Source organism: Balaenoptera ricei, chromosome 14 (assembly GCF_028023285.1).
Source record: "Balaenoptera ricei isolate mBalRic1 chromosome 14, mBalRic1.hap2, whole genome shotgun sequence".
In the NCBI taxonomy this organism is placed as follows: Eukaryota; Metazoa; Chordata; class Mammalia; order Artiodactyla; family Balaenopteridae; genus Balaenoptera; species Balaenoptera ricei.
In genome coordinates, this window is record NC_082652.1 from 87,655,871 (window position 1) to 87,678,219 (window position 22,349).

The window sequence follows — 22,349 nt, forward strand, 5'->3', positions numbered from 1 at the left end:
TCCCTTTTCTCTGCATCCTCACCAACACTTGTTAATTCTTGTCCTTTCCACAATAGCCATCCTAACAGGTGTGAAATAATATCTCATTGTGGTTTTGATTTGCAATTCTCTGATGATTAGTGATGTTGAGTGTCTTTTTATATATCTGTTGGTCATCTGTACATCATCTTTGGAAACAAGTCTACTTAGGTCCTTTGCTCACATTTAAGTTAGGTTAATTAAGTTTTTTTGCTATCGAGTTTTATGAGTTTCTTGTACATTTTGGATACTAACCCCTTATCAGATATGTGGTTTGTAAATGTTTTCATAAGTTGCCTTTTCATTTTGTTGATGGTTTCCTTGGCTACAGAGATTTGTTCAATGATTTATTGCTCTTTTTTCTATTCTAAAGGTCACGTTGTTGAAAATCAAGCCATCTGGAGGTGGCTTTCACATATGGTCTGAAGTAGTGGTACCCAATTTACTGTTTGATTTACAAAGTAGGTCCCACCTTCCTCCCTGCTCTTCCATGCCCATTTATCATCCATCAAAGAGGCATATGTATGTGTATATGTCCTTCAGCCTTCTCAGTTACCTTCCCTTGCTCAGTGTGCAGATGCCTGTACCAATCAGTAGCTCTCTGTTTTAATTGTTATAACACTATGGCTCTTAACTTCTCTTCCCTCTTTTCCTTCTGCTGCTACTGCTTTTCTTTTTCTTTTGTTCTTTCATTGTAAGTTTGATATTGATTTGCTAACGTCAACAAAAATCCTTGTCGTGGTTTTGATTAAAATTTCATTTAGTATATTTATAAAATTAGTGAGAATTGATGTCTTTATGGTATTGAGTTTTCCTGATCAAGTACATGCAAAAACTGTTCTATTTATTTCTTAAAGTTCTTCAGTAAAGCTTTATAACTTTCTATTTATAGGTCTTGCATAACTTTTTGTTAGATTTATTCCTAGATGTTTTGTAGTTTTTTGTTTTGGTAGTTAAAACTGGTGAGTTTAAATGGTGGCTTGAAAAATAAAAATGGTTTATTTGCTTTCTGGAAGAGTGAACTAGTTTGCAACAAGACAGAATTTCTATGGAGAAAATCTGGAGAAGGTAGAAAAAAAATTTAAACCATATATTTAAAGGATTCAGAGAGCTGTTACCTGTGATGGCATCATTTGCTGATCTGACACAGGCTAGGGCCTCAGAATCTGGGTTTGAACAAAGCAGAGGGCTTCTATTTTAAGACAGAAATCCTTAGAGCTTTTGACCAAAATCAGAGACATGAGAGTTCTAAAACACAAGGCTAGGAACCTGCTCTATATACTTACTAGATTCAGAATCTTCCCATGCAAGGCTAAAAAATTCAGCCAACTTCTGCAAAAGGAATTAAAATTTCCTGTAGTAATACGGTGTTTAGGAGTCAAAGACCTACTATAGGGAGGGTCTGAGAACAATGTGAAGAATCCAAATCCTTCCCTTTTCTCCGGCTTTATTGAGGTACATGAGAATTAGCAGTCAGGAATTTTAAAATAACAATGATTACTATGTTGAAGTAAATAGAAGACAACTTCTCCAGAAACAAAATAGAAGTACAGTAAGAAATAATAAAACCACAAAAAGTCAGCATAATTTGAAGGCAGTAAATGCCTAAACTTCAAGGTAACTCTTTTATTTATACACAAAAATGAGCCCATCAAATTACAGCTAAGCGATCTCTCCTACATCTTTCCCACTCCACCCTGAGAGAAACTGGGGGAAGGGAGAAAGAGCTAGCAGTGGGTCGAAGGCTTGTCTAAAATCATCATCAGAGAGCAAGTACACCCTGAGTCTGAAAATCCTAAAATAAGTGCCCTCTGGATAAGTGCATGTTCTACAGGGAAGGCAGTTAAAAGGACCTGCCATTTGAAGTGGCAGTCATTGAAATGTAGACTTTCTGGGGGAGAAAAAGAAGCACAAAGGAAAAAATGAGGCATCCCTTGACAATTGGGTGGTGAAGGGGAAGAGAGTCAAAAAGGGGAATTTAAGGCTGTAAAACAAAAATGAAACAAAATGTACTTCACTATACTGCCAGAATCAGGGAATAAAAGTTTAGAATGTAAGAGCTGAAGGAAACTTTCTGTCCATAAGCACTTTGAGAAGAATCTTACGCAGGATGAGCTTAGTGCACCCAAGCAACGACTGGGAATATACCTGCAAAAGGACAGATGATGGACATTTAATAAACATCAAAACTAAAACAAGTGGGGTCAATGCTGGGAGACTGATGTGCAATTGCTGTATTTGTGGCAAAATAGTAATAATTCACCTGGGAAATGTAAGAGAAAGAATAGGAACCTAGATCACTGTTATTTAGTCAATAGGTGGGAATTAAGGGATAGCCTTAAAAAAAATCGACACACCTCTTAAGAGGACAGGGACTAAACATTTAAAATGCTGTGAGTACCAATGTAACAACTTGGATAAAAATAGACCTTTTCTAAATATCCCATATCTTTAAAAAACTACATCATCTCTAGGATAATTGTCCTATCTGAGTTCTGCTGTTCTGTTCTTGTTTCATTTATATTTGATCCCATTTCTCTGCTGTATTTTCAACTGCTCCAAGTCCATTATCTCTAATCTCTTGCCAGGTGACTAGTTCTTTTGAGCATATAACTGTGTTTAAAATATTCCTATATTTTTTAAAAAATGGGGAGATCTTTATTTTTTGCTAATGCCTCACTTTTCCTGAGTAGTTCCAAGATCATATTTGCTAGAAAGTATCGGAATCTAGGAGATGGGTTAAGAGGTCCTTGTGTGCCCTTGACATTATAGCATTTCAAGAGAAAGTACTGTAATAGGTGGGACCCTAAAATCCAGAATTAGACTATCTCAATTTCAATCCTGACATTAATACTGCAGGATGGTTGCTATTAGGCAGTTATAACTCTCTCTTTGTGCTTCTATTGTCTCATCTTAAAAAATGACACCTATATTATCACTATCACAGAAAGAACACCTATATTATCACTATTATTGTTTTCATTATGACATTTATCCCACTATATAGTTAGAGTTACCTTTTTACATGTACCTTTAGATTAAATCTTTTGAAGAGATTTTCTGCATGATGTTCAACTTTGTATTTTCATAAATGAACAAAGGTTTTGGCACATAGAAGCTTAGATATTTTTGAAATTATTTTATGATTTGCATTGACCATTCATGGGTGAAATTGTGTACTTGTATCCATGTATTATGGGAGATTATGTATGTCTATTGGTATATGTTTCTTCTCAGAGTATCACTTTACCATAATAACAAGATTTATGTGTGTAGGTGGATGGAGTTTATGGTGATACACACGGTTTTGAACCAGCTTGGTATGCCATTAAAAAATTATAACATCATGGGACTTCCCTGGTGTCACAGTGGTTAAGAATCCACCTGACAATGCAGGGGACATGGGTTTGAGCTCTGGTACGGGAGGATCCCACATGCCACGGAGCAACTAGCCCCATGTTCCACAACTACTGAGCCTGTGCTCTGGAGCCCGTGAGCCACAACTGCTGAGTCCAAGTGCCACAACTACTGAGGCCCATGTGCCTAGAGCCAGTGCTCTGCAACAAAGATAAGCCACCATAATGAGAGGCCCGCGCACCACAACAAAGAGTAGTCCCCACTCACTGCAACTAGAGAAAGCCTGCATGCAGCAACGAGGACCCAATGCAGCCATAAATAAATAAATTAAATAAATTAAAAAATATATAATGTCATAATTAGTTAAAATATACAGCATCTTAATTATTGATACCTTTTAATTTATGTCATATGAAATACCCCGATCTATAGTTTTAGTAGATGTGTTATTACTGAAAGTCTTTGTTTTCAGATTTTGTGTCAAGATTTTTCACCCTTAATATGTTTCAGAATAATACTGAAACTGAATATATGAATGTTATACTCCTGGTTTTATTTTTAAGAGATCGTTAGTGTTTTAAAACTACATTCATAACTACATGCATTTTTCTTTATTTTACTCAGATTTTCATAGAACACATTGCTTCTACACTGTGATTGGTGTTTTTCAAATCGACCTCCTCTGCACACATTAATTTTCTAATCACTTTGTGCTTATTTGAACTTCTGTGACACAATTAACATCTATATAATTTTTCCTTCAAATTCAATTGTTTCTAATTTCTAAAACAAACTTTAGAAATGCTCAGACTTTTTAAGAATCAGATTTCCTACAAAAATGTGACAGATCTTGGATTTCATAAAAGGAAATACTGTTATTAGAGAGATTGAGTAAAAAAATATGTGACCTAAGTTTCAACATATACTAAGTTAATATTCTTGGATGAGAAAATAGGGGAAAAAACCTTGAGTCATAGGATTTAGAATGTAAACAACCCATGGATATTTAAGAAAACCATTACTTTAAACATAATAGGAGAAAATAGAATTATAATAAATTGAGAGATGGTACAAATGAAAAAGGTTAAGATTTGTGAAGTGATAAACTTTTTTGAAAATGCCATCAGAAAATATAATTGAAATATTTTAAAAGAAAATATACCATAAAAAATAACATATATTTTGAAAGATAGAATTGATTTGATCATTGCAATATCAATAAAATTTTTTAGTTTCTATCAAAATAGCATTTGAGAAACAAATAATAGAGGATAAGATGGAGAAAATAGAGCTGAGTTATTTATCCCACATGTGTGAGACATAGCAAATAATGTTTCATTCTTGCTGTTTATAATTAGAGTAATTTATTGTATACTCAAATATGTTGTTTAAGGCCTTAAGATTAGCCATCAGAGAGATTTGAATGTATATATTGCAAATCACTAGAGAAAAGTAAGAATAAAGATAAAACCACAAAACAAGAGAAAACAAGACAAAATGTATGGAAAGAAAATATTAACAAGCTTCCTTTACTGTTTTTCTTTGCAGTTTAAGATTCCCTGATCCAGGCATCACTGTAAGTGTTTCAGAAGTCTGAGAACCAGAGACACAAACTAAGCAGTTAGCCTTCTAGCTGTGGATGCATCCAATTCTACAATGCATTAAAAATGTTAGTCTAGGAATATTATAGTGTTAACACAGCTGGGCAAAACACTGAGCTTTTGCCAGATGTGTAAAATTTTAATTTTTTTTGTTAATATATATTTTAATTGAAATGCACATACAGTAAATGCGCCAATAGTAGCTAACACTCAGCTCAGGAACGATAACATTTCTAGCACCATGGAGAGTGCCCCTGAGCCCAATGTCAGTCATATGGCCATTAGGCCTACCGTCACCATCATCAGTTCTGTTGTTCTTTTTTTAATTTTACATAAATGGGATGACACAGTCTGTCCTTTTTTGTGTATGGCTCTTTTTCCCTCAGTATTCTGTATGTGAGATCGATTCATACTATTGTGTGTATCATTCAGTCTCTTACTCTCATTGATTTGTAGTACTGCACTGCGTGAATATGTGACAAATACCTAGTATATTTGAGTTTTTCCAGCTTTGGCCAACAATTACTAGTACCTCTCTCCCTCCCCCTTCCCTCCCCATGTATATCATACACACACTTCTGTTGAGTTTATATTATACATAAGAGTAGAATGGCTGGGACACAGTGCGTGTAAACATCTGTAGCCAAGCAAGTTTTCAAAACGATTGATGTAGGTCAAAACATGAAACTAGTGATATTTGACTATGTTTGGCCTATAAACATGTTATTTTATGAGAATCCTACTCCACATCTTCATCCATACCTGCTATTTTCGTTTTGTAATTTCACCCATTCTGATAGTAGGTAATGGTACATCACTGTGGGTTTACTTAACTTTTCCCCCAAAACTAAAAAGATTGAGACCATTTTCAGATGTCATTGGCCATGTAGGGTTGCTCTTCCCAATTTTTATTGTATCTTCCTGTTTTGTTTGGCAAGAATATTGGTCAGCAACAAGCTATTCCATCAGAGCAGGAAGTGGCAGTGTGTAGTGTCTGGATTTTGAATCATCACCCTAACTGACCCTTACGGGTTTTTTTCTTGCTACAGAATTTCTGGCTGTTGTTGTTTTATCTATACCTTCCCAATTAAACCACTCGTCCATATAATGGCCATCCATGGAATATCAATAACAGTAAATTAGTGAATGTATAACTACTTGATATATTATTCTTTTTTCCATCATTGCTTTTCTGTCCTTTAAAAACAAACAACAACAATAACAAGAAAAAAGCAAATACATTTATTTTTAGTGATTTCAAAAAACAGCTGTAGCAACACTAATGGATGTAATGAGAAAAGGAGATATTAAAAAATTAAGTCGCTTAACAAGTTGTCGCTATACACCATGCTGCTTACAACAAGGAGACATTTGAAAATGAGCATAAGGCTAGTATTTGAATCATCTTGAGACACTAATCAAGTATTTCTGTGAAATCAAATCACATGTCTCAGATCAGCCCTTTTAGGATATATTACCTATTTTAAAATGTTAACACTCTGGGAAATACTGTGGAATTTTTGACGGGAAGTTTGTATTTATGTAAAAATGTCCTACATCATTATTTGAGAGACAGTATATCCAGTTTAAAGCTTTTCTGAGGAGGATTAGCTGTCATAATACCAAAAGAAACTTGTTATACTATGTCTTCTTCCATGTGGAGACTTATAGTTTGATATTCCAAAATAACAGTAATGTTACTGTAACATTTAGAATATTTGTCAAAAATAACAAACTTTTAGTTTTGTTATTTTGACAAATATATATGATAAAATGATAAAATTGAATTTCAGCATTTTCCGACTGGGATTTGTTTACACTTATAAAAAGTCAATTTAGTATAACTTGTACCTCTTATCACTAGCATTTATCTCTACTAGAATTGTATTTACCTATAAAATAGATACTTTATTATTTTGCTGAAATTGACATCAGTTTGGAACTGATACTTTCACTTACCTAATTTTCAGCTATGATATTTTTTTATTGAGTTATAGTTTATTTACAATATTAGTTTCAGGTGTACAACATAGAGATTCAAAATTTTTATAGATTGTACTCCATTTATAGTGATTATGAAATATTGGCTGTATTCCCTTTGCTGTACGGTATATCCCTGTACCTTATTTCCTTTATACATAGTAGTTGGTACCTCTTAATCTCCTACCTCTTCCTTGACCCTCCCCCTTCCCTCTTCCAACGGGTAACTGCTAGTTCTCTATATCCGGGAGCCTGTTTCTATTTTTATTATTTTCATGACTTTTTTTTTAAAGATTCCATGTGTAAGTGATAACATACAGTATTTATCTTTTTTAAAAACTTTATTGAAGTATAGTTGATTTACAATGTGTTAATTTCTGCTGTACAGCAAAGTGACTCAGTTATACATATATCAGTATTTGCCTTTCGCTCTGACTTATTTCATTAAGCATAATACCCTCCAAGTTCATCCATGTTGTTGTAAATAACAGAATTTCATTCCTTTTTATGGATGAGTAGCATTCCATTGTGTGTGTGTGTGTGTGTGTGTGTGTATCACATCTTCTTTATCCATTCATCTGTGGATGGACACTTAGGTTGCTTCCATATCTTGACTGTTGATAATAATGTTGCTGTGAACATTGGGGTGCGTGTATCTTTTATAATTAGTGTTCTAATTTTCTTTGGCTATATACCCAGGAGTGGAATTGCTGGATCATATGGTATTTCTATTTTTTTTTTTGTTTTTCTGAGGAACCCCACCCCCCCTACTGTTTTCCATAGTGGCTGCACCAGTTTACATTCCCACCAACAGTGAACGAGGTTCCCTTTTCTCCACATCTTCACCAACATTTGTTATTTGTGTTCTTCTTGATCATAGCCATTCTGACAGGTGGGAGGTGATATCTCATTGTGGTTTTGATTTGCATTTCCCTGATGATTAGAGACTGTCTTTTCTCCATTGTATATTCCTGCTTCCTTCGTCAGAGATTAATTGACCATAAGTGCATGGATTTATTTCTGGGCTCTCTATGCTTTGTAGCATAGTCTGAAGTTAGGGAGCATGATACCTTCAGCTATGTTCTTCTTTCTCAAGATTGTTTTGGCTATTGGGGGTATTTTATGTTTCCATAAAAATTTGAAAATTAATTTGTTCTAGCTCTGTGAAAAATGCCATTGGTATTTTGATAGGGATTGCAGTGAATCCGTAGATTGCCTTGGGTAGTGTGATCATTTTAATAATATTAATTCTACCAATCCCTGAATATGGTATATCTTTCCATCTGTTTGTGTCATCTTCAGTTTCTTTCATCAGAGTCTTATAGTTAGGTCAGCAGGCTGAGTGGCCAGGTAAGATTTATCATAGAAAAATGAGCTAATATTCATAAAACATTCCGGACAGTGCCTAGAACATTGTACTTGAGATAAAAATATCTGTAAAATAAAAATAATATAAGAAAAAATAAGATGCTAAAAATGTTGAAAAAACAAATAGTGACAAGATTCAAAAGTACAAAATGAGGGTTAGAATTAAATTTATAGAAGTGGGAAAAAATAGAAACTGGTATAATTGAAAAATCGGTGATAGAATAAAAGTCATTCAGAAAACAGAATTAAAAAGTATCAAACTGGAAAATAGAATTGAAGAACCCACCTAAAATTCACAACCCCTGGGAAGGCTGTTCACACCGTATTGATTTGTATATTTATCATAAAATTCAAGATAACAACATATCTTGTGACAACAAACCCGCATATTGTGACAATTTTCTGAGAGGAAAAATAAAGTTGTCTTGAGAAATGGATGCCCTTTTAAAATTTGCATGAGGGTAGGTTGGAAGTGCCCTGATCAGGGATCTTGAAACCAGCTAATTAATAAGCCCATGAATACTATATGTTGTACTCCTAGGCAAAGAGCAGACTTAACTAATTATAAAAATACTGCCAGGGTTTTTTGTTTTTTTTTTTAAATAATGACTCCAAACCATAGAACTTAATATGACGATCTAGTAGGAAAGATATAATTAGAAAAGTATAAGATATGGGTGGAGTATATGTTGAATAATAAGCAGAAAAAATAAGGTTAAGGAAAATAAATAGCAAAACATGAATATTAAGATAATAGAGGCGATGGCAAAGAATTTTCTTTCAGTCAAATAACATTATTTTGAAAGTGAGATTTATAAACAAAACTGAAAATTCAAGGCCTTCTGTTTTCAGAGGAAGCATTAAATTAGTGAAAATATTTTTCACCTCGCTTAGCATTGTTTTTCTCTTTTTCATAAAAACCTGACTTAATGTTTAATTTTTAAATATAACTGTTTCACTGTCAAAGAAAAAACAAATGTGGTCCAGCTAAAATAAACAGAAAACAGGAAGCAAGAGTCTTACTTTTCAGGGAAATTGCACTTGTGCCAGATGGCTCATGTGTTAATAATGATATTAAAATGATCCGTGCTTACTCCAAAAATCACCATTTCAACCAGCTCCCTCAAATATGACTAGTACATGGAAAGCTTTAGGGAGGGTATTTATGGGAAGAACAAATGTTAAGATGACAGCATTAATATATACAATACATATTATGCAGATATTTACAGTCCCATATGAACGAATTTTATGCAATTTAAAAAATGTTATCCCCAATTACAAAGCCATTCTCCCCATACCCGGATGCAGTGTGCCGCAGATCAGCAAAATGTCAATCAAAAGACCAAAATTAAGTTTTATTCAGCTAACCTATTTAACTTCACTCTCTGAAGTATACTTTAATTTCTCTTTATTTCATGTTTCTCTGCTATTAATGAGGATATTACTATACTGGGTTGCTTAGTGGTACAGCTAATTTAAAATGGTACAATAACGCTTGTCCAATATAAGGAGTTTCATTAATTAATAAAAGAAATGGGGAATCATATCAGCAGTTTGTGATTAAGAGAGTGGTAGGGAATCTTGCAAGGGGGTAAATTATGTGACATGAGATAGATGGTAGTGTTGAGACTGATGCCTAAGAAAGCACGTTTGGCCCAACTCAGTTAGGTATAGTGTGTAGTTCCCATGATTTTCTCTTAAAGTTAAGCACCTTCCCCTCATCTGACAAGACTGCTAGTACCCTAGGGTAAGTGTTTTTAAGATGTCACTAATGTCATAGACCTGCTCTTAATGCTCTAAGTGAGAAATCAGGATAAATAGAAATTTGACATATTTATTCCCTAAGTACTTATTGCCTGACAAATAGTTTTCAGGCTCATTGTTGCCACTGGAGAGAGAAAAACACAATGTCCTGTCCTCAAGGGATCTATGTGGACATGAAAACCAAATGTCCTTTTTTTTTTTTTTTGCTTTTTATTCCCTAAGTAGGTAAGTCCTTTAAATTAGGCAACAGTCACTTAATAACTTAATACACACAGAAGAGTCAACCTTGCTTTTAACAGTGTTTACTGCCAAAGTGAGAATCTATAGAGACCTTCCTGAGGCTGAATTTCATTTGAAGATAAGATATCAAAAGGCCTGTTCTGGAGTGGGAGAGGCCGAGTTTCACATTGCAATTGCTTCAATAATATCCCATTATTTTCTCTTTCAAAATGTTTCCTTGAAAACACAGTCATTAATCTTATCACTTAAAAAAATCTGTAGGATGAATTGAGCGTCACTCACTACCCCATTCTCTTTCTCCCATTGTCCTCTCAAACATGTCACTGAGAGGTGCACACACTAACATTCCCAAATTAAATGCCATTGTGTATGTTTCAATCACTGATGAAACTTGACTATTTTTAAGTGAAATATTTTATTGAAGTACACATTAACAAGACAAGTGTACTGTGATGTAGTGAGTTGGCCAAAAAGTTCGCTCAGTTTTAAGTAAAAATAAGACACATTTTTCATTTTCGTGAAGAACTTTATTGAACAACCGATTCACTAACCGGATGAACTTTTTGGCCAACTCAGTACAATGGAGGTTCCTTTTGTTTCGTCTCATATGTCCCTTTGAAATATCCCTGTCATTTTATTGTTTGTGCGTTTCCTTACTTTCTGATACTACAAGATGCTTCAGGCTTATTTTGCGTATTCCCTGCCCCAGTCCTAGAATCAGTGGACCATTTCCTCAAAGACCTCCGATTCCATTTACTGGGGAGAATCGGATTAGCAACCAAGATGTGAGCACCGAGTTTGCTTGTTACCAAGGAGATAAAATTGTGTCTTGGGCCTTTTGAAGAAAAGAGCTAGGTAATGTATACATGTCTACTAACCCATATATATACAAACATCTATAGTTGTTCCCCTGTTTATCCATCTCTATGTATATTGAGCTAACTTCAGTTTATACAAATGTCTTTGACTCTAAGGCTGTTCCTTGGGGTTCTTTCAAGCTTTTTTTCCTTTCTCTGTAACTTCCCTCTACCTCTACAAAGATATTTTTTGTAGAGTGTTTGGGATTTTCTACATCGACAATCATGTCATTGGCAAATAAAATGTTTTATTTTTTTTCTTTTGTTTTGTATTATTTTCTTGCTTTATTGCATTAGTTAGGACTTGTAAGATTTTGAATGGGAGTGGTGTGAGGCTTTGTCTTGTTCCATATTTCAGGAGGAAAGCATTATCTTTTACTGTTAATTGTTCATTCTAAGTAATAAATACTCTTTATTAGGTTAAGGAATTTCCCTTCAGTTTCTAGTTGGCTGGGAGTTGTATAACGAATGACTATTGAATTTTGTCAATGCCTTTCTTCATCTATTGATACAATCATAAGCTTTCAAATGTTTAATCTATTAATATGTTGAATTACATTGATTTAGTTTTGAATATTGAAACATACATTCATAGGATGAACCCTATTTTGTTGTGATGTGTTATTTTTTAATTTATTGCTGGATTGTATTTCCATAATATTTTGTTAAGGATTTTTGTATCCACACTTATCAGAGATTGATCTGGAGTTATGTTTTCTTTTGAAGTCTTTGAATGGTTTTGTGTTAGGGTAATACTGGTCTCATAATATAATTGAATAGCATGGTTTTGAACTGTCCAGGTCCACTTATACATGGATTTTTTTCAATAAATATGTACTACAGTACTATACAATCCACAGTTGGTTGAATCTGCAGATGTGGAATTGTGGATATGGAGCACCAACTGCGAAGTTAAACATGGATTTTTGACTGCATGGGGGTTGGTGCCCCTAACCCTCACATTGTTCAAGGGTCAACTGTATTCCTTCTTGTATATTTTAGAAGCAATTGTACAGAATTGGTATTACTACTTCTTTAAGTGTTTGGTAGGATTCACCAGTGAAACCATTTGAGTTTAGAATTTTCTTTGTTGGAAGGTTTGTAAATAAAATATATAAAAAAATTTATAAGTTGTATGTTATAAATTATAAATATGTTACATATTAAGCATATAATGTTATATATAAATATTGAAATATATATATAAAAGTATACATTTTGCCTAAAAAAAGTCTTTTTTTCTTCACTTTTGAGGCATCTTGTTGCCCCTGGAGATGAATCCTCTGTTTGTTGAGAGAGAAGGGCCCGAAAGGGTTTAATGATGGCTATTCTTCCTGTTTCCCTTGCACGGTCACTGGTGAACTTTCTCCAGCTCTCCCTGTGGAAGCCTGGAGGGCTTCTGGAGGAAAAGCCTGTGAAAATATGGGGCCTTTCACATAACTGTCCTTTCCATGAGCTTCTCACTCTCACCCTACCCCACACTGGGCTGCCAGCAATTCATCCAAATTACTATTTATGTTTTCCTGCTGGCTTATGGCATCTGTTAACTTCTGCTCCAAGTAAGCAAATCTCTGGTGCTGTATCTCTCTGGATGTAGAAGGATTATTAAATTATTAATTTCATTAATAAATATAAGGCTAGTTAAACTATGCTTCATATTTTGGTGAGTTGTGGTACTTTGTGTTTGTTGAAAAATTGGTCCTTTTCATGCAAATCATCAAATTTACATATGTAGAAATGTTCGTATTTGTTCCTAGGTTATCCTCTGGTTGTCTGTGGGGTCTGTAGTGATAACCCTTGTTTCATTCTTGATGTTAGTAATTTGTATCTTCTTTCTTTTTTCTTTGTCAGTCTTGCTAGAGATTTGTCTATTTTATTAATCTCTTTAAAGAACTAGCTTTTGTTTTCATTGATTTTTCTTTATTGTTTTCCTATATTCAATTTTTAAAAAATTTTTGCTTTAATTTGTTATTATTTCTTTTATTCTGCTTGCTTTAGGTTGAATTGTTCTTCTTTCTCTAATTTCCTAAGGTAAAAGCGAAGGTTATTAATTTTAGATTTTCTTGCCTAATTTGTGTCATAAATTTCCCTGAAAGAACTGCTTTAGCTGCATTCCACAAATTTTGAGATGTCACATTTTTATTTTCATTTACTTCAAAGAAATTTTTTGTAATTTCTCTTGAGACTCCTTCTTTGACCCCTGCATTATTTAGAAGTGTGTTGTTTACTTCTGAATATTAGAAGATTATCAGATACATTTCTGTTGTTGATATCTAGTTTAATTCAGATATGGTGTAAGAGAGTACACTGTATGATTTATATTTAAAAATTTCTTTAAGATATGTGTCATGGAACAGAAAATGATCTATTTGGCTAATGTTCTCTGAACTTGAGAAGAATGTTTATTGTGTTTTATTAAATGACATCTTCTATTAGGTCAGTTAGGTCAAGGTAGTTAAGAATGCTGTTCAGGTCATTCGTAACCCTCACTAATTAACTCCTTACATGTTCTATCAGTTATCAGAGGAAGGTGGTAAAGTCTCCAAATAAAATTTTAGATGTGTCTCATTTCTCCTCTTTAATCCATCAACTCTCTGCCTTGTATATCTTGAGCCTCTGTTTTAGAGTGCATACTCATGCAAGATGGTTATGTTTCTTGGAGAATTGACTCATTTTTATTATGTAGTATCCCTCATTATCCCTAACAATTTCCCTTGTTCTGAAATCTACCTGGTCTGAAATTAATATAGCTACTCCAGTTTTCTTTTAGTTAGTTTTGCATGGTTTCTTTTTCTACATCCATTTACTTCTAACCACCTAAATGCTTACACATTTAATGTGGGTTTCTTGTACACAGAATATAGATGGGTCTTGCTTTTGTTTCCAACTAGACTATTTTTAACTGGCTTAGAATATTTACATATAAAAATTATTGATAAAGTTGGCTTAAAATCTACCATCTTGCTAGCTAGGTTCTATTCATTGTATCTTTTTTCCTCTCTTTCTGCCCTCTCATTTTAAGTGAGTTTTTATGATGCCATTTAATCTCTTCTATTGATTTATTATCTATGCCTTTTTTTGGAAACTTTAAAAATGATTGTTATAGGGTTGCAATATGCATTTTTAATTAATCTCAGAACCCCTTTATACAATTTTATACCACTTCACATGCAGTGAAATAACTTTACAGCAGTATACTCCAATCTCTCCCTTCCAATTCTTCTGCCGTGTTATCATATTTCAGTTTATGTTTGTTTAAGTTTTGAATGTGCTGAAGGTGCTTGTCTATGTCCATATTATGGGGTAAGTGCTTCTCTTTTTTCTCAGTTCTATCATGGGATTGAGAAAATCCTTTAGTTTTTCCTGCTTTTTTCCTTGCTGTGTGGGTGAAAGGGATATAATTGCAGTGTTCCATATCTTCAAGCTGAAACTGGAATTTTGATTTTATTTTATATGTTGAAACTAAGGCATCATGCCATTCTCCACATGGGTTTTGTAACCACAGATCCTTGTGTCTCTCAGATCTTTATCTTTTTGTCTTTTCTGAAATTCAGACTGGCTATTCTTTGTTTCTCTGTGGATGTCCCAAAGATACTATAGGTTCACTATGCTTCAAAATAGAACACACATTGTCCTACATACTTCTTAAAATCTTTTAGTTAATGGTCTGTTCAGCTACCCAAACTAAAGTATTCCTAGCCTATTTGGTATAGCTGTTACTCCATATGTAATCATTCATCAGGTACCCCTACATACTTACCTTTTGACCCATGACCCATATTCTTATTGCTCTAGGTAAGGGCTTTTTTCTCTCTCACTTGGGTATATTTTAAACACTTCTGTCTTCTAAAAATGTTTAATATTTATTTCTTCTTAAACAAAGTGTTTTCATGCCACCTGCCTAACATCTCTGAGCTTTTGCTTGTGCTACTTTCCATGCCTAAAACACCCTAACACTTTTAAAATTAGGAATTTCCTTCTAATAAGTCCCTAACTGGATCCAAACTATTCTGCAACTTTCTTCTAATAAACTTGCCTCCAGGAACTCTTTGCAAAACTCTTTGTCTAGGGTAAGTGCTGCTCTGGAGCTATCAGAGAACCAGGTCCATAGCTCTCTCACAAGGAGATTGCACTGCCCCCAAAATATCTCTGTTTAGGTTCTTTTCTCTACAATAAGTTCCTTCAGGTCAAATAGTTTTTTTTTTTTTTTTTTTTATGTTTGTCTTTGTATCTCCAGCATTTGAGTCATTTTTTTTTCTTTTAACATGAAGTTGGAGTGAATAGAAAGAGAGACAGTTGTAACTTTGAGTTGATACCTTATTGTTCCAAAGAATACAAAGGGATTTCTTCCTAGAGTTCATATAAGTTTGGTCACTGGACTTAGTGGTTTTGGTTTGGGGCTTTTTCAGTTTAAACTTTTTTTTTTTTTTTTTTTGTCTTTTTTTATTTTTATTTTTATTTTTTTTTATAAATTTTTTTTTTTTTTTTAATTCAGACAGAAAAAAACTTTTTTAATGCTTGTATATTCCAACATAGAGAGAATGGTCTATCTGAGCAAAGGAAGTTAATTTTTTCTTGCTTCTACTTTTCTAAAACACGTTGGGATGCTGCAGTGCCAACTACCTAAGACAAGTGAAAGTCAGAGGCTGTACACACTTCCACTTGGCTCCCTTCTGACCCATGAAGCTCTGCTTCAGCTCTCCACACTAATTTTGCTGAGTTGGGTGGTGGTTGATACATCTTGACAACTACCTCCTGGGAGCCATGGGGTCAGAGATTATCCACTGGCAGTTACGCAGCACATTTAGCGGGCTTTCCAGGACCAGAGGGATTGTTGTATTATTTATTCTTCAGAGATTTCACATTTATTTAATTTTACCCTTGGCTTAACACTTTGTCATTAAAGAAATTGGAACGAACTGTGTAGACTCCAATATCAGAAACGATTTGGGATTGTTAAATAACTTCCTGATAAGGCATGATATTTTCCAAATGGGGTCAGTCAGAGTCAGTTTAAGCAGTAGAAGAAATATCACCTGGGAATCAGGTCCTGGGTAGGCAGCAGCCATGAAAGCTTCACAGTCAGTGTGCCTCAGTTGTGACATAGTATTTTCCATCCTGTGAAGCTTTCTGGGGCATAAAATGCCAATACCATGATTTGTCTTGAGAAATTTGTCTTGTGTCGTACAACAGCACAATTGTGTAAATCATTTCTCCCAGTTGGTAGGATAGATATCATTGCTGATCTCTAAAAGTAAGAATATATTACTTTGCCCACTTGCCTCTATGTTGTTTCTTTAATTAATGTTCATAACTCAATCTAAGAAAAATTAAAAATGGTACCATAGTTCTAACGTGGCTGCCCTTCCTGTGCATAAGAAACTACTGATACCTGTCAGGTGACAGGAGAAGTACAATCAAAAAGGACACGTGTTTAAAGATTACTTTGAAGGTGTTACCAACATCCTCTTTTAAAATCGGTTCTATACATGGTAATTCTCCACTTTTTTTGGAAAAAAAATCACACTTTAAGGGTTCATTTGCTAGATGATACTCTATTATCTAATACTTGAAGAAAAAAAGAATATGAAACTCATTTCTGATTCAGGCAACTGAGTCACTATTTTAAAATCTCCAGTGCAGTTCATTTCATACCTGGACTGAGATCTTGTGATAGATTCGTTAGGTTCCAGGTTACCATGGCAACAAGTCATTATTTCCAAAAGTAATTTGACATATCTCAAGATTTTGGCCCTTCTGTATTCCTATATGGTGCTACAAAGATAAAAGTGTTAGTTAACTTTAGAACTATTTCTACTGGAGGCAGCAAGAGAAAACTACAATATTTTCGTTCAAAACTGCTAGCCCTAGAGGAAGCTTAATTGAGATTTTTAGGAAAAGTAGTCTATTGGGCGTAAATCATACTGATGCCACATTTATTTTTCAATCTTGCAGGCTTTCTGGAAAAATTCACATAGGATTAGTTGTATTTTTTTCAATTAAAATAAACATAATAAAATGTAAACCATAAACCCATTTAAGGCTTCATCTTCTCATATTTTATTTATAATGACAAATCATATTCCAGGCTTTTTACTATGTGACAAGTCAGTCATGGAGTTTTACCTACATTGCATCATCTAACAATCTACCTTTTAGTTTAAAGGCTTAGAAATAAAGATAGGAATAAATACTACATAAGGAATTGTTTTGATGATACACTGTTAAGTTCACGTGGAAATTATATTCTAGTTAGCAAGGCACCAAGGATGTCCACCATTTTCTTAAGCTTCAGGAAGTGAAGTCATCAGTTAAAATACAATCTGGTATGGAAAGAAATTAACTCGCTAACTGATCATATGTAAGCCATGGTTCTGGATACTTTTTTCTATTATAATGTTAATTGAATTTCATGTACCACTCTGTGCTGATAGGGGTGTCATATCTATTGTATAACTACATATGTTTAGACTCAGGAAAATTAAATAATTTTTGATTGTTAATAAATGAGAGAGCTAGAATTATAATTTAGTTCCTACTGATTCAAGTATTTGTGTTCCTGCCATGATGACGTGTAGCCCTTTGTTTACTTTGATTAATTATGTTGTCACCTCCCATGATTCTATGAGAATGGAACCCTAGACAGGGTTATTTTTCTAATTAGAGGAAGAAACAGGGAAAGGTTAAAGAAACACAGGGACAATTTTGAATACAGTACTCTAGTGGTGCTTGCTACTGGTCACCAGTTGCTAAAGCTGGCTGGACTCTTAAGAATCAGGATTTATACAGGGGCAAAGGAGACAAGGGAAGAGGAGTTCTGCCATGAAGGAGAGTTATTTCTAAAATAAAACAATTCTGGCCTTTTAATAATTTATCAAGAATAAGCATGATTGTTGCATAATATTATTACATGTACTTTTGAAAAGTATGTGTAACCTAAGTAATTTTTAAATTTTCAACATAGGAATTATTTTGATATTAACCCAACAAGTCAATACATCATCAAACAGAATCTTCTTTGTAATGGAGGGCAATTTCTTGTCATGCTAGATTGTAAGCTTCATGAGGTCAGTGTTAAGTTAGCATCCTTTTTTGTATTTTTACATTAGCCAGGCATATAACAGGCTCAAAGACTATATATTGAAGGAATTGGCAAGTTTATTTGACGCTTTTCTAGGTGATTACATATATTTCAGGAGCAACAGAAAAGGAACCATAATACTTGTGTGTATGTGTATGGCACATAAATTATAGTCCTGCGTCTTTCTCCCCCTCTATACTGCAAGCTTTTTTTTTTCTTTTTAATTTTTGAATTTTATTTATTTTTTTATACAGCAGGTTCTTATTAGTCATCAATTTTATACGCATCAGTGTACACATGTCAATCCCAATCCCCCAATTCAGCACACCACCATCCCCACACCCCCGTGGCTTTCCCCCCTTTGGTGTCCATACGTTTGTTCTCTACATCTGTGTCTCAATTTCTGCCCTGCAACCCAGTTCATCTGTACCATTTTTCTAGGTTCCACATATAGACGTTAATATACAATATTTGTTTTTCTCTTTCTGACTTACTTCACTCTGTATGACAGTCTCTAGATCCATCCATGTCTCAACAAATGACCCAATTCTGTTCCTTTTTATGGCTGAGTAATATTCCATTGTATATATGTACCACATCTTCTTTATCCATTCGTCTGTCGATGGGCATTTAGGTTGCTTCCATGACCTGGCTATTGTAAATAGTGCTGCAGTGAACATTGGGGTGCTTGTGTCTTTTTGAATTATGGTTTTCTTTGGGTATATGCCCAGTAGTGGGATTGCTGGATCATATGGTAATTCTATTTTTAGTTTTTTAAGGAACCTCCATACTGTTCTCTATAGTGGCTGTATCAATTTACATTCCCACCAACAGTGCAAGAGGGTTCCCTTTTCTCCACACCCTCTCTAACATTTGTTGTTTGTAGATTTTCTGATGATGGCTATTCTAACTGGTGTGAGGTGACCTCATTGTAGTTTCGATCTGCATTTCTCTAATAATTAGTGATGTTGAGCAGCTTTTCATGTGCTTCTTGGCCATCTGTATATCTTCTTTGGAGAAATGTTTATTTAGGTCTTCTGCCTATTTTTGAATTGGGGTGTTTGTTTCTTTAATATTGAGCTGCATGAGCTGTTTATATATTTTGGAGATTAATCCTTTGTCTGTTGATTCATTTGCAAATATTTTCTCCCATTCTGGGCATTGTCTTTTCGTCTTGTTTACAGTTTCCTTTGCTGTGCAAAAGCTTTTAGGTTTCATTAGGTCCCATTTGTTTATTTTTGTTTTTATTTCCATTACTGTAGGAGGTGGATCAAAAAAGATCTGGCTGTGACTTATGTCAAAGAGTGTTCTTCCTATGTTTTCCTCTAAGTGTTTTATAGTGTCCGGTCTTACATTTAGGTCTTTAATCCATTTTGAGATTATTTTTGTGTATGGTGTTAGGGAGTGTTCTAATTTCATTCTTTTCCATGTAGCTGTCCAGTTTTCCCAGCACCACTTCTTGAAGAGACTGTCCTTTCTCCATTGTATATCCTTGCCTCCTTTGTCATAGATTAGTTGACCATAGGTGTGTGGGTTTATCTCCGGGCTTTCTATCTTGTTCCATTGATCTATGTTTCTGTTTTTGTGCCAGTACCATATTGTCTTGATTACTGTAACTTTGTAGTATGGTCTGCAGTCAGGGAGCCTGATTCCTCCAGCTCCGTGTTTTTCCCCTCAAGACTGCTTGGGCTATTCGGGGTCTTTTGTGTCTGCATACAAATTTTAAGATTTTTTGTCCTAGTTCTGTAAAAAATGCCATTGGTAATTTGATAGGGATTGCATTGAATCTGTAGATTGCTTTGGGTAGTATAGTCATTTTCACAATGTTGATTCTTCCAATTCAAGAGCATGGTGTATCTCTCCATCTGTTGGTATCATCTTTAATTTCTTTCATCAGTGTCTTGTAGTTTTCTGCATACAGGTCTTTTGTCTCCCTAGGTAGGTTTATTCCTAGGTATTTTATTCTTTTTGTTGCAATGGTAAATGGGAGTGTTTCCTTAATTTCTCTTTCAGATTTTTCATTAGTGTATAGGAATGCAAGAGATTTCTGTGCATTAATTTTGTATCCTGCAAGTTTACCAAATTCATTGACTAGCTCTAGTAGTTTTCTGGTGGCATCTTTAGGATTCTCTATGTATAGTATCATGTCATCTGCAAACAGTGACAGTTTTACTTCTTCTTTTCCAATTTGTATTCCTTTTATTGCTTTTTCTTCTCTGATTGCCATGGCTAGGACTTCCAAAACTATGTTGAATAATAGTGGTGGGAATGGACAGCCTTGTCTTGTACCTAACCTTAGACGAAACTTTCAGTTTTTCACCATTGAGAATGATGTTTGCTGTGGGTTTGTCGTATATGGCCTTTATTATGTTGAGGTAGGTTCCCTCTATGCCCACTTTCTGGAGAGTTTTTATCATAAATGGGTGTTGAATTTTGTCAAAAGCTTTTTCTGCATCTATTGAGATGCTCATATGGTTTTTATTCTTCAATTTGTTAATATTGGTGTATCACATTGATTGATTTGCGTATATTGAAGAATCCTTGCATCCCTGGGATAAATCCCACTTGATCATGGTGTATGAGCCTTTTAATGTATTATTGGATTCTGTTTGCTAGTATTTTGTTGAGGATTCTTGCATCTATATTCACCAGTGATATTCGTCTGTAATTTTCTTTTTTTGTAGTATCTTTGTTTGGTTTTGGTATCAGGGTGATGGTGGCCTCATAGAATGAGTTTGGAAGTGTTCCTTCCTCTGAAATTTTTTGGAAGAGTTTCAGAAGGATGGGTGTTAGCTCGTCTCTAAATGTTTGATAGAATTCACCTGTGAAGCCATCTGGTCTTGCTCTTTTGGATGGAATGTCCTATAAATATCAATTAAATTTATCTAGTCTTTTGTGTCATTTAAAGCTTCTGTTTCCTTATTTATTTTCATTTTGGATGATCTGTCCATTAGTGTAAGTGAGGTGTTAAAGTCTCCCACTATTATTGTGTTACTGTCGATTTCCTTTTGTATAGCTGTTAGCAGTTGCCTTATGTATTGAGGTGCTCCTATGTTGGGTTCATATATATTTATAATTGTTATATCTTCTTCTTGGATTGATCCCTTGATCATTATGTAGTGTCCTTCCTTGTCTCTTGTAACATTCTTTATTTTAAAGTCTATTTTATCTGATACGAGTATTGCTACTCCAGCTTTCTTTTGATTTCCATTTTCATGGGATATCTTTTTCCATCCCCTCACTTTCAGTCTGTATGTGTCCCTAGGTCTGAAGTGTGTCTCTTGTAGACAGCATATATATGGGTCTTGTTTTTGTATCCATTCAGCAAGCCTGTGTCTTTTGGTTGGAGCGTTTAATCCATTCACGTTTAAGGTAATTATCAATATGTATGTTCCTATGACCATTTTCTTAATTGTTTTGGGTTTGTTTTTGTAGGTCCTGTTCTTCTCTTGTGTTTCCCACTTAGAGAAGTTACTTTAGCATTTGTTGTAGAGCTGGTTTGGTGATGCTGAATTCTCTTAGCTTTTGCTTGTCTGTAAAGCTTTTGATTTCTCCATCGAATCTGAATGAGATACTTGCCGGGTAGAGTAATCTTGGTTGTAGGTCCTTCCCTTTCATCACTTTAAGTGTATCATGCCACTCCCTTCTGGCTTATAGAGTTTCTGCTGAGAAATCAGCTGTTAACCTTATGGGAGTTCCCTTGTATGTTATTTGTCGTTTTTCCCTTGCTGCTTTCAGTAATTTTTCTTTGTCTTTAATTTTTGCCAATTTGATTACTATGTGTCTCAGCATGTTTCTCCTTGGGTTTATCCTGTATGGGACTCTCTGTGCTTCCTGGACTTGGGTGGCTATTTCCTTTCCCATGTTAGGGAAGTTTTTGACTATAATCTCTTCAAATATTTTCTCTGGTCCTTTCTCTCTCTCTCCTTCTTCTGGGACCCCTATAATGCAAATGTTGTTGCGTTTAATGTTGTCTCAGAGGTCTCTTAGGCTGTCTTCATTTCTTTTCATTCTTTTTTCTTTATTCTGTTCTGCAGCAGTGAATTCCACCATTCTGTCTTCCAGGTCACTTATCCGTTC